Source organism: Hyperolius riggenbachi, chromosome 8, assembly GCF_040937935.1.
Source record: "Hyperolius riggenbachi isolate aHypRig1 chromosome 8, aHypRig1.pri, whole genome shotgun sequence".
In the NCBI taxonomy this organism is placed as follows: Eukaryota; Metazoa; Chordata; class Amphibia; order Anura; family Hyperoliidae; genus Hyperolius; species Hyperolius riggenbachi.
The window spans coordinates 99,658,961-99,672,893 of NC_090653.1; the positions used below are offsets into that span (position 1 = coordinate 99,658,961).

Consider the following 13,933-nt stretch of genomic DNA (forward strand, 5'->3'; position numbering starts at 1 on the left):
CTGCACTGTGAGCGGTTACGTAGGTGTTGCATTGCAGAACAGCATTTCACATTACAATGCGGCTATTACATCGCAACGCCCAACTGTGAGGGCTCATTCACAATTCAGGCATTTTTGTTTTACACGCGGGAGATTTTTAAAATCTCCCACTAAACACTTGTGCAATGAATGTCTATGAGAAGGTTCACATCAGCGCGGGTCGTGCACTGTCCGTTCAGTAAAACAGTACGTGGGCCATTTTTGAGGCGATTCCTCCTCAATGGACAGTATAGGAGAAAAGCAAAATGCTCACAAAATCGCTTTGTGTATCAATTGCTTTCGCGTTTTTAAAAATAAATACATTGGCTATCATTCATAAAGCATTTCCGCATGCGGAAATGCTTAAAACAGCTGACTTTACCGACCACTTAGCAAAGTCAGCATTCATAAAGGCTCTTTCCGCATGAAAAAAATGACACTACCGAGCAGAGTGATAAATCACCGCCTTGTGCGGTGAATATCGGAACAAATGTAGCAAAATGTTAATTCATATAGATCACCGCAAGCGGTGTGAGGTCTGGAAGTCCCGCTCCCTCTGATGTGGCGATAACAATGTAAGTGAATGGAGACACACAGACCTCCCAGGCAGCTGCAGCAGAGCGTAACACGGAGAAATGTATCAACTCGGCAGCTTCCGTGTCTCCGCAAGCCTACCGCCTGCCTACTGCCAGCCTAGTTCAGGGAATCTCCGCACTGCTACCGCACATGGATACTTTTTTATGAATGCCCACCCAGAAGTCTAAAACACCGCCAGCGGTGTTTTCCCGAACTGATTCTCCATACCGACAGCACTTTCATGAATGATAGCCATTGTATTTATTATTTTCCGGTTCAAAGAGTTGACTTCATCACTTGCGCCAGGGAGTGAATTACAAAACCGCTCGGAAAAAACGCTTAGAAAACCGCTAAGCACAAAAACGAATCACCCACTCAAGCGCCAGGAATCGGGAAAAAAAAGACGCCGCAAAGGGAACGCAATGTGAACAAGGCCTGAATGTGGCTTTGGGCTGGGTTCACACTTGGAAGTTGGGACAACTACCCTGTAAAAAAAGAATTGCAATGGAGGGGAAAAGTCACGATGTATGTTATGTGTAATGCATATAGGGAAGCGTATAGTTAATGAGGACGGCGTGGGATTCAGACAAGGTTATGGGGCTGTAGGAAGCCCCGGGTAAGTACCAAATCTTTAGAGATTAACGTCTCTGGTTTACTTTAAAGATCCAATCAGCCGCAGCGGTTGTTATTGCTGTGCAGCGCTAAGTGACGTTCACATGGTCATGCGCCTGTACCAACACTGCGAGATTGCGGAAACAACCGCTTGCTGCTCAGAAAAACACCAGTGGTTGGGAAAATCTGTGGTAAAATCGTGATGTGGGTACATAGCTTTATACCAGCTGATGGTGGTTTACTGCACAGCCCAGGGTCTCTTTTAGGGGAAAGGTCACATCACGTGGTATGCCTGCGCTGCAATGCATATAGTGAAGCATACAGTCCATACATAGCATTCTTCACTGTGCAACGTCAAACTTGCGCATTATGCAGCACCACACTGCATACATCTCCCCGTTATGCTTATGGATTCCACCGAACTGCTAACCTGCCGATGTGAACGTCCCATTGCAGTATAATTGCACCACATTAGCAATGCGATTATATTGTCTGATGCAACACACTGAAATGAACGTAGCTGTTTGCATAGGGCATCACCGACTGAAAGGGGTGGCAAAGTACCATGCCAAGTGCTCCTTTACAGAGTTATTATACACAGATGTAGTTTATAACATGGAAGTGACATGAATGATAGAACTATTAGGTAGGCGTGAGGCAATAATCTCATGGTAAGCTCATACACACAGCCCGCCCGCGCATTTAACACCTAAATGGGCACCCACACATAGCATAACAATGGTGGCCTTATTATCATAACAGGGGAGTGACACAATCTATTAATGTCTTAATTCAGCTTCTGGATGTTTCAGTCTTGTTTGTTTTCTGACTCAGTGTTCTATAAACATGCACAATAGAGGTGCAAAACAGAAACCAACTGCTTCTGAGGCTAGGTTCACAGTGGTTCAGGGCTGGGTTTAAAGCTTAGGAGCCTATAGGCATATAAGCTTTGGTGCCCTAAACTCTGCCCCTTAATGTATACCACGCCCCTCACACCACACCCCCTTTTTCTTATTAAATAAAACCACACAATGTAATATAGCCCCCCTCCTTCTGTTATATCTAGCCAGATGTGCCCCTATCTTAGGTTGCCCCCTCCCATGTAGGTAGCCAGATGTGCCCATTATTAGGTAGCCCACCTCCCTTTTAGGTAGCCAAATGTGCCCACTATTCGGTACCCAGCCTATATAGGTAGCCACATGTGCCAGAAAAAAACCTCCTTATATAGGTAGCCAAATGTGCCCATTATTAAGTAGCTCACCTCCCTTATAGCTAGACAGATATGCCCACTATTAGGTAGCCTACCTCCCTTATAGGCAGCGAAATGTGCCCACTATTAGGTACCCAGCCCATATACAGTAGGTAGCCACATGTGCCAAAAAAACCCTCCCCAAATAGGTAGCCAAATGTGCCCATTATTTGGTAGCCCATCTCCCTTATAGGTAGCCAGATGTGCCCATTAGTAGGTACCCCACCTCCCTTATAGGTAGCCAAATGTGCCCACTATTAGTTACCCAGCCCATTTAGGTAGCCACATACGCCAAAAAAACCTCCCCATATAGGTAGCCAGATGTGCCCATTATTAGGTAGCTTCCCCCCTCAATCAGGCTGCTTGTTAATGAGAGGCGGACGTACTTTGGGTGGCCAGTGAGCTGCCCGCCCCTTGCTAAAGGGCTGCCTGTTGGCCCATGCCTACAATGCCTTATTGTAAATCCGGCTCTGCAGTGGTCACTTACATAACGCACGCATTATAAAGCGTTATAATGACTGTGAACTGCATTGGAAACTGGACATAGACTTTAATAGAAAGCCTGCATGCAGCGAGTTAGAATAGCGTTACAATGCAGTACTGTGAACAGGCGCATCAAATTGTATGGGCAGTGAGTTGACATGCAGAATTAGTAGTCTTCAATGCAACTGCCAACTGTGGACAGGGCTTGAATCTTTTGGTTGCTGTCCATTGTTTCAAAACTGTTTTCTTTCCTCAGTGGGACTTGTCGCTTGTGCAAACAGACAATGGCCTGATGCATGATAGGCCCATAAGTTGTTGTGTGCAGTTTTAAAGTTAAGAAAGGAGTTTTTTTAAAAATGCAGTTAAATGACAGATAATATATCCACTCATAAGTAGTGAAAATTTACATGAATCAACAGAAAGAGCAGTGAATTTCCTGCCGGATTTACTAGTGGTCAGAATGCAGTGCGCTGCCGCCACTTGCTCAAGGAGGGCTCTCATTGGTCTGCGAAAGAACCAATGGTGAGGTCTGGGAACACTTTCAGAGAAGCTCTGCCGGGGCTTGCTATACTTTAGTATAGCAAGTGCTGGCAGTGACGTGTGCAGGCGCTGATTATCTCTTGTTGGTGATCTTCTATCAAGGATTACAGAGGATATTGTTGTTGTTCAGTTGCTAGTTAGTCGTATCCGACTCTTTCCGACCCCATGGACCACAGCGTAGGAGAAGCTAAAAAAAGAGCGACAAAAATGGGTGCCCACTATGTGAACTGGGGCTACCAATAGCAGCACGAAGCGTCCACTATTAGTAGCTGCAATTTTCATAGTGGGGGGCCCTGTTGCCTGCTATTTAGCGGGTGACCATTTTTGTCATGGGGGGAGTCACCCCATCCTACTACTCACTCCATTGGTGCCGATATACTGCGGGAAGGGACAAGAAAAAAGAGCAGGCACAGTTTCCCCTGCAGCCCTGTAGAGGTTAGTCCATTAGACTCCTGCTGAAAGATGCATTGGAACAGCTTGTGAGATCATCCATGGTGTGTCTTATCTTTATGGAACATTCATAAAAACCTTCATACATCTAACTGTATATTTGGCCACTCTCTGGGTGGCATTGACGATGCACTACACCCAGCTCTCCATGCCAATTACCAATGCGGTCTTCCTGGTAAAAGATAACCAGAGGCCACACATTGCTACTGCTCTCACAGACCCTGTACTACTTCTTCACAGCATTATGAGTGGCATTCATCCCAGATGTCATTACGTTCATGATGCCAGCTAGAAATGCAGTCTCTTGCTGTTTTATGGCAGAGATTGCCACTCTCTCAATCTCAGGTGCCAGCTCTATGCCCAATTACTTCATCATGCAAAAATCCTGTGTGCCAATCTTCTGCAAAACCACAAGGTCTTTTGCAACTTTTTTATGAATCCCTTGTTGTCACTCTTCTTCTACACATTCCTAGCAATTTGAATATGTATAGGGGTTTGTTATTTATGTTTAAAGATGGCCCACTGACGTTAAAGTGACACTGAAGCAAAAAATAACTTAAAATTAATTGTACAGTGGCTTGCAAAAGTATTCGCCCCCCTTGAAATTTTCCACATTTTGTCACATTACTGCCACAAACATTAATCAATTTTATTGGAATTCCCCGCGAAAGACCAATACAAAGTGGTGTACACGTGAGAAGTGGAACGAAAATCATACATGATTCCAAACATTTTTTGACAAATAAATAACTGCAAAGTGGGGTGTGCGTAATTATTCAGCCTCCTGAGTTAATACTTTGTAGAACCACCTTTTGCTGCAATTACAGCTGCCAGTCGTTTAGGGTATGTCTCTACCAGCTTTGCACATCTAGAGACTGAAATCCTTGCCCATTCTTCTTTGCAAAACAGCTCCAGCTCAGTCAGATTAGATGGACAGCGTTTGTGAACAGCAGTTTTCAGATCTTGCCACAGATTCTCGATTGGATTTAGGTCTGGGCTTTGACTGGGCCATTCTAACACATGGATATGTTTTGTTTTAAACCATTCCATTGTTGCCCTGGCTTTATGTTTAGGGTCATTGTCCTGCTGGAAGGTGAACCTCCGCCCCAGTCTCAAGTCTGTTGCAGACTCCAAGAGGTTTTCTTCCAAGATTGCCCTGTATTTGGCTCCATCCATCTTCCCATCAACTCTGACCAGCTTCCCTGTCCCTGCTGAAGAGCAGCACCCCAGAGCATGATGCTGCCACCACCATATTTGACAGTGGGGTTGGTGTGTTCATAGTGATGTGCAGTGTTAGTTTTCTGCCACACTGTAACATTCTCTGGAGATGCAGCTGCGGGCAGTCAGGATACCCCCGCAGCTGCTTCGGTTTCTCTGTCTGGCGTTTCTTCCGTCCCTCCGGCGTCTACCATGCCGAGGAGGGGATTGTCAGTGGCTTATAGGGTGGCTTTGTCGCGCGCGCACAGACAGGACCTTTATGCGGGGAGAAGGCGCGTCAGCTGACCTGCCGGTTGGCTGACGTCAGAGGACACTCTCGGCGTTTCCGATTGGCTGATGGGTATGGGCGTGGCCGAGGGGTCTCCTCCGCTTCTTAAGCCTTCTGGAGTCACTTGCAAACTGTCTGCTGTTGCGAATGCTTCGTGTGAGCACTCAGACCTTAGATAGATCCGGTGTGCTTTGATCTGGGAGGAAACCAGGGTTTTCACACAAGACTAGGATTTATTATTACTATTGTTATTATATTGCTTGATTACCTGTGTATGACTCTGGCTCTCTTCTGACTTCGCTCTCGCTTTACGATTCTGTACTTTAGCCCATCTGATTCTGTTGCTGACTGCCTGAATATCTCTATCCTTTTGCCTGTCGATTTTGTACTGTATCCAAACCTCCTGGTTTGCCTGTTGCCAAACCGATCTGTCTGACCACTCCACTCACCAGTGAGCCCTTGTCACTGGTGAGGTTCATTACTGATAGTACCCGCCAGCTCCTCTGGTGAGGTTTTACCAAATTGATCAGTATTACAGTCAGGGCCGGGCCGAGGCAGAGGCAGGAGAGGCACCAGCCTCTGGGCGCAGGTCCTTGAGGGTGCATTCTCCGCTCTCCCCGCCGACCCATAATCTGTCTCCGTAGTAGTTGTGGTGGCGTAGTCACTAGCGCCAATCAATTGCCACTTAATTACCGCCGCCCACTCTCCCTCCCTTTAGTAGCTGGGGAGTGGGTGCCTTTGAGGGAAGGCCGGAAGTCCGGTGTGCGTTGCCTCACTGCTGACTGTTCTGCGGCTCCCGCCCCCCCCAACTTCTGGCTCGGCTCCCCTCACAAAAGCGCACTCGGCACCCCTCACAGATGCTCGCGCGGCTCCCCTCAATGATGCTTGCTCCACTCGCCCGCTCTCCTCGCATAAGCGCATTCTCTGCTAGTGCCCACTGCCCAGCAACAAGAAGGAGAAACCGCATGAGGTAAGGCTCTACTTTTGAAATGTTCCCGCTGGCAATGTTTCTTCAGCCATGTTGTTCAGTGTTCGGCAGAGAGGAGCTGATCTGCACCTTGAGACCACCATGCAGCACTTCGAAATGGTCCCGGAGTAGAGAGACAAAACCTTTACCCTCCCCAGTCTCCCTGGGAGAAGCTGCTGACATCTGAATCAAGTTCACAGCAGGTTTTAATGTAATTGAATTGAAAGTGGCAAGTAAGTGTAATGCTAGGAATACACAAAGGGATTCTGTCAGATTTTCAGATTGATTATTTCTGACAGGTCCTATCTGATTTCTGATCGATTTTTTGATTGATTTTCTGTAGAAGTGAATGGAAAAGGTATCAGAAATCATATTGAATCTGTCGAAAATAATCGATCTGACAGAAAATCTCATGGTGTATTTCTAGCATAAAAAATTCTGATTGGCTTCCTTGATTTGTTTTCCATGCTAAGGCCTCTTTTTCACTACCAGCGTTTTACGATTAATTTCCACTTCTGGGTTGTAAAATGATCGCTTTCATTAATGTGATCTGTTTGCAGCATTATTTTTTCTCGTCCACAATCGTCGTGCTGCTGCTGAGATTTCCGTGCGATTGAGCGCTGCATGCATTAAATTGCGCTTGTGCATGCATTGCACTGCTGAAATCGGCAACGCACTAGTGTGGACAGGCCCTAAAGCCCAGGAATCCTTTTAGCCCACCCAAGGCTGGGCAAAAGCAGAGGCAGGGGGGGGGCGCACTTCAGAGTTTCTGCCTCTATTGCTGGAAAACCTTGTCCCGACACTGATTACAGTTGCACCAAGCACTATACACTATTGTTATTACCTTGTTAGCTATATTGGTGCATTATTGGTGATTCTGCAGATCACCACATAATCAGGTATAGTGTCTGGATCATTGGTGATACTGCAGATCACACAATAACCAGACTTCTGTTTTGCTACACCAATCGTTACACACACATAGCGTTTTGCATTTTGGCCAAAAAGTTCCATTTTGGTCTCATCTGACCAGAGCACCTTCTTCCACATGTTTGCTGTGTCCCCCACATGGCTTGTGGCAAACTGCAAACGGGACTTCTTGGGCTTTTCTGTTAACAATGGCTTTCTTCTTGCCAATCTTCCATAAAGGCCAACTTTGTGCAGTGCACGACTAATAGTTGTCCTATGGACAGATTCCCCCACCTGAGCTGTAGATCTCAGCAGCTCATCCAGAGTCACCATGGGCCTCTTGACTGCATTTCTGATCAGCGCTCTCCTTGTTCGGCCTGTGAGTTTAGGTGGACGGCTTTGTCTTGGTAGGTTTACAGTTGTGCCATACTCCTTTCATTTCTGAATGATCGCTTGAACAGTGCTCCGTGGGATGTTCAAGGCTTTGAAAATCTTTTTGTAGCCTAAGTCTGCTTTAAATTTCTCAATAACTTTATCCCTGACCTGTCTGATGTGTTCATTGGACTTCATGGTGTTGTTGCTCCCAATATTCTCTTAGACAACCTCAGAGGCCATCACAGAGCAGCTGTATTTGTACTGACAGTAGATTACACACAGGTGCACTCTATTTAGTCATTAGCACTCATCAGGCAATGTCTATGGGCAACTGACTGCACTCAGACCAAAGGGGCTGAATAATTATGCACACCCCACTTTGCAGTTATTTATTTGTAAAAAAAAATGTTTGGAATCGTGTATGATTTTCGTTCCACTTCTCACATGCACACCGCTTTGTATTGGTCTTTCACGTGGAATTCCAATAAAATTGATTCATGTTTGTGGCAGTAATGTGACAAAATGTGTAAAACTTCAAGGGGGCCGAATACTTTTGCAAGCCACTCTATGTGAAGTATGTAGGTAGAAAAAAACAAAGTCCTGTAAAAGTAATACCTTTTAATGGCTAACTGATAAAATTAAATGATGCAAGCTTTCTAGGATCTAGTCCCCTTCTTCAGACATATTTCCAGATGTTAGCTGAAGTAAAACATTGATGTAGGTAAATATTAAACACGTAGATGGCAGTTGTGCTGGTTACTGTTTAGCAGTTAGTTGTCAGGTGATCATCAGGCTGGAGCCAGTGAGCTTATGCAAGCAAACATGAAATCTAGCAGGTTTCTGAAGATCATGAAGCCAAGTCAATCATGTTACATGAATCATGAATCCCATTCCACAATTTAAACCTTCTGTTAATGTCTTAAACATTTTCATAAATTTGTACTCAGAAATCTTTCTTGCTTGTTCATTTTTGAAGTTGCCCTTATGAATAAGTACTTTGAGATCTTGCATGCTGTGTCCTGGTTCACAGAAGTGTTGGCCCACTGGTGTGTCCATTTTACCCTCATTAATTTTAAAGCGGTGATGGTTCATTCTTGTGAGCAGTTTTTTTCCTGTTTCTCCTATACAGATTCCTCATGCAGCGTATCATGTATACAACACTGGATGACTCACAGGAAAATTGGTCTGTTATTTGATGATATTTCTGTGAGTTTGGTATTTGAATTTTGCTTGTGCACAAGATATAAGGGCAGGTCTCACACCTTGTGTTATTGCAGGGTAATGTGCCTGGAGTTTCTGGTGTAGATAATACACTTCTGATAATCATTTGTCTCTTGCTTTGTGGAGTATTGGTTGCAGGGCTTTCCATATCTTCCTCAGTGTCTTTAATCTTGGGTTGTAGGTGACCACTATTGGGACTCTGCTGTTTTCAGTCTTTGGTGTGTGCTTCAATAATTCCTCTCTAGATTTTAAAGTTGCTCTGTGTATTTGATCATCAACGATTTGTGGATGATATCCCTGATCTATGAATATATTTACATAAGTTGTCTGCCTCTGTCCTCTGAATTAGAACATATTCGGTTATACCTCAGAGCCTGGCTGTAAACAATAGATTTCTTTTTGGTGTGTTCCAGGTGGAAACTAGTTTTACTACGATCATCATGTGAAGTATGGATAATTCATACAACAATAGTAGCAAAGTATTAGTCTCATATTTTTATTTTCAGTTATATAGCCTTTTTTTTTTATAACATTGCATCATTCTCTAATATTTTCAGTTTACAAACTACACTCTGTATTTTAAACTATGAAACAGAGCAGAGCTAATGACCCTTTGAACTTTCCTTCAGTAAAATCTTAAACAAACAAGAAACTGTGAGAGACAGGTTGGATAAGTGCTTCAGAAAACAGCACTGTGCCCTACTAAGCTTGGTCAGAGAGCTCAGAGAAGCTCGTTTGCATAGATAACAAGTGAAGTTTCTTAACTCTTTCTGTACTGGAAAACAATATCAATATATGAGATTCATATCTGTACTACTCATGTTCTACTGTATATATTTGCATATAAGCCGACCCACGTATAAGTAAAGGTACTCACTTTCCCTAAGAATTCAGGAAAAAGTGTACAACCCGCATATAAGCCCCCTCCCCAGTATAGCCCCCTCCACAGTAGCCAGATGTGCCCCCAGTACAAGTCATTCCCTCTCTACATGGCCAGATATGCCCAAAGCATGATACAGCTGTGTCTCAAGATGCCATTAGATAGCGTCATAGATATGAGACAGCAATTGCCACACAGGAAGGATCCTTGCACCGCTGACATGTTGCTTGCATGCTTCGCTCCACAAGCCAGGGGACACAGGTAGTCTTGAGCAGTTCACTCTGCACACCATGTTGCAGGGTATGGGGGGGGGGGGGGGGTACGGAAACAGCAGGGAGCCAGCTGGCAAGTACAGGATCATTAGTGCAAGATCCTACACCCCAATGCCAGTAACAAAACCTGTTCCACCATCCGTTCTGCTCCACTGACTCGCATATAAGCTGAAGGGGTAACTTTTCAGCACATTTTTGTGCTGAAAAATTAGGCTTATACGCTAGTTTATAAGGTATTTCTTAGCTGTACTACTGTCAGGTCTTGCTGGTATAGGACTCTGGTACACACTGTATGCGGATGCGGCCAACTAGCTAACACTTCCAAAGAGTGACCTAACCACACACATTGACTCTTTGTAAGCAGATATTGCATACAATGTGAAGAACAGAGAATATACCAGCAATCCTCTGCAAGACAGATGGCAAGGCACAAAGAAGTACAGTATATGAGTAGAACTAGTAATAGTCACCTGAGTCCCAGTAGTAACAGCAATCCAGATGAATGAGCAGTAGATGCTTATTAGCACGGAAGTTCAGAGATGATTGCTTATGGATATGCAGGTTCCAGGACCAGATGATTTGACAGAGTCCAGAAGGTAGTCAGTTCTATGATGATGTGCTTATGGGTATGCAGATTCCAAGGCAGGATGAGATAGCAAGTCCAGGAGGTATATAACTCAATGATGGCTTGCTTATGGGTATGCAGATTCCAGGGCAGGATGAGATAGCAAGTCCAGGAGGTATGTAATTCAATGACGGCTTGCTTATGGGTATGCAGATTCCAGGGCAGGAGGATATAGCGAAGTTCAGGAGGCAAGCCGGGTCATACACAAGAGACATAGTGATGCAGACAAGGATTAACCAGAGATGAAGTAGATTTAACAAGCCAGGGTCATACACATGAATCCAGCAGAATCCAAACGTGGTACATATAGGGATGAGACAGAGCCGTATAACTTGACAAGCCAAAGTTAGCAGGAGAGGTCTAGCAGATTTTCGAGGCAAGGTACAGGAGAGGGGAAGACAAAAGCGCAGTTAGTGAACAAGCAGATATGGCAACAAAGATCAATCAGACAAATAAAGAGCGCTACTCAGTAACAGGCTAAGGCAGTTACTATCACGGGCGCTGAGTGAAAGCACTCACTTGACATTTGAAACAGGAGACAACCAATCAGTAAGCAGCGCTGATCCACGCTGCAGGGAACAGCTGTCACTGCTTCCCTCTGTGCAGAGTGTACTGAGAGCGCGTCCTCCGTCCAACCAATCCGCTCTCAGTCAGCCTAGAAAATTTCCATCTTGTTATGTGAATAGTTTATAATTAAGGATGAGCAGGTGAAAGAAAAATGCGAAATCAAGCTTTGGTTAACACAGGTCATGGCAGAAGGGCTTAACTCGCCTTGGTCGCCTCCTCTGGCACCAGCACTTCATGCCCCTCTATAACCTCCTGATGCTTCCTGCTTCACAACATGAAGAAGGTGGTATTGGGGGAGCGGAAGTAGAGGTGGAGCGCTGGTGCCAGAGGCAGTGAACAAGGTGAGTCAAACCCCACTGCCACATCCCAGACAACATCTCCTGGCAAAAATTAGGATAATGCACCTGCGGCATGAACGGATAAGATGGCTACCTCCGTAGGGACAGGAGGCCGCAGGTGCAGCCCCTTATAGGTAATTGCTCTCACCCCATCCCTAAGCTCACCAACAGCTCACCCTTCTGTTCATTAAAAAAATGCTGCTCATTTCACCTTAACCAGCCCCAGGACCGCCTAATGCCAATTGGCGTAAAGTCCTGGGGCTCTGTTTTGCAGGAGATCACGCGCAGGCTGCGCGCGCATCTCCTGCTTGGGGTAGCGGAGTTCGGCCCCGCCTTCAGTCTCCGAGCGGCTATTGCCGCTCGGGAGACTGTTAGACGGCGTGATCGCCGTCTATTTAGACTGTGCAGCGCTGCGATCAGCAGCAGCGCTGCACTGGGGACAGCCGTGTGACACGACTGTCCCCCTGGGGTACAAGAGAGCGGTAGGCTCTCATAGGCAGAAGCCTATGACAGCCAATCGCAGTAATTGGCTGGCTGTGGGGAGGGAGGGAAGGTAGTTAAAGAAACAGTTTTTTTTTTTTAAAACACGTACAATAATATTTATTAAAAAAAATAAATAAACATGGGGGGAGCGATCACACCCCACCAACAGAGAGCTCTGTTGGTGGGGAGAAAAGGGGGGAGGGGGATCACTTGTGTGCTGTGTTGTGCGGCCCTGCAGCTTGGCCCTAAAGCTGCAGTGGCCAATTTTACTCAAAATAGCCTGGTCACTAGGGGGGTTTAGCCCTGCTGTTCTCAAGAGGTTAAGTTGTGAACATACATCCAATTTTGATTAGACAATGATTAGCCAATTTTACCACTTCTATGTAGTACAAGAGCATACCAACAGTGTTCCTTGGATACCCCCGATCACAAATTTGAGTAAATCCAGCCATGGCAGTATCGAAATCCGGATACGCCATGATCGTGATCTGGATTTGAAATGGAATTCCGAATTTGAGCCGTGATTGCATGTAGAATCCATGATCACGGATTTGACTTTAACGTTAATAGCAAAACCCCCATACATGCTTCAATCACCAAAATTGCATGGATTATAAAGGTGATCAGTGGCTACAACATAAAAAAAATTCAAAAAGAACTTTTAGTTTTTGAGAAAATCGATTTTAAAGAGACTCTGTAACAAATTGTTTATCTTTATTTCTTCTATGCTATAAGTTCCTATGCCTTTTCTAATGTGGTCTGGCTTACTGCAGCTTTTCCTAATTGCACAGTAGCTGTGTTATCTCTGTTATATGATCTAATCTTCTCTCTATAGTCGGCACAGTCAGGCTGAGGCAGTCAGACTGGAATGTGCAGGGCTGCTTGTGATTAGCTAGAAGCTGTACACACCCCCTGCAGGCTCTGTGTGACTAACACACTCTGCTTAGCTGAGCCTATTAGAAGCTGGTTAGTTTGTTTGTAAACACTGCCTAAAACTGGCAATTACAAGCCAGGTTTGCAGCAGAGAATGGCAGAAACAGCACAGAGGGGACCAGGAGCACATAATGAATAGAATGGTATGCTTTTTATTGTAAGAATTTCAGAGTACAGATTCTCTTTAAAGTATCAAACAAAAAAGGTATTCGTGATTAAAAACCTGCCAAATCCTGCTGACTTTAGCGGTTAATAGCAAAGCCCCCTTACATGCTAGAAACACCAAATTTACCAGATATGTTAAGAAGAACCTTATAGTTTTTGAGAAAATCGATTTTAAAGTTTCAAAAGAAAAAAGTAAGCATGTAATGATGTAAATGCGGTAAATACATTAACTGTCAATTACCGCATTTAAATGTATACTTTTTTCCTTTGAAACTTTAAAATCAAATTTCTCAAAAACTATAAGGTCTATTTGAATTATTTCCCCCATGTTCCCACTGTTCTACTTAACATATCCTGCAAATTCGGTGTTTCTAGCATGTAAGGGGGCTTTGCTATTAACCGCTAAAGTTGGTGGGTTTTCAGGTAATAATCATGGCCCGTGATCATGGCTAAATCAGTGATCACGAGCCGGATTTGGACCACGATCACGGGGGCATTCAGAACTGAATCTGTGATCGAGAGGACGAATTCGGAATCTGACCTCGTGATCAGGAAAAACAGCTCGTGATCACAGATTACCCGTGATCACGAGGCCGTGGAGAGCAACACTGCATACCAATCTATTCATAGTATTCAAAATCTGTTGACTTTCATGCTGTATGAAGGTGGTAAAATTGGCCATTCAAAATTGGATGTTTGAACCCAGCCTTAAAGCGGAATATAACCCTGCATTTCAACTTTGCTCTAAAATATTATTTACAGCATATTATATGCAAAAAGCATT

General features: G+C 44.7%; 1 long non-coding RNA gene across 1 annotated transcript in view; it reads right to left on the reverse strand.

Moving 5' to 3' along the window:
- The window catches only part of LOC137529042 (uncharacterized), an 85,248-nt gene that overhangs the window by 63,725 nt on the left and 7,590 nt on the right, over window positions 1-13,933 (reverse strand). The window contains exon 2 of the long non-coding RNA XR_011023562.1: window positions 10,509-11,023. This is a non-coding gene — a long non-coding RNA (uncharacterized lncRNA). The remainder of the gene's footprint in view (window positions 1-10,508; window positions 11,024-13,933) is intronic.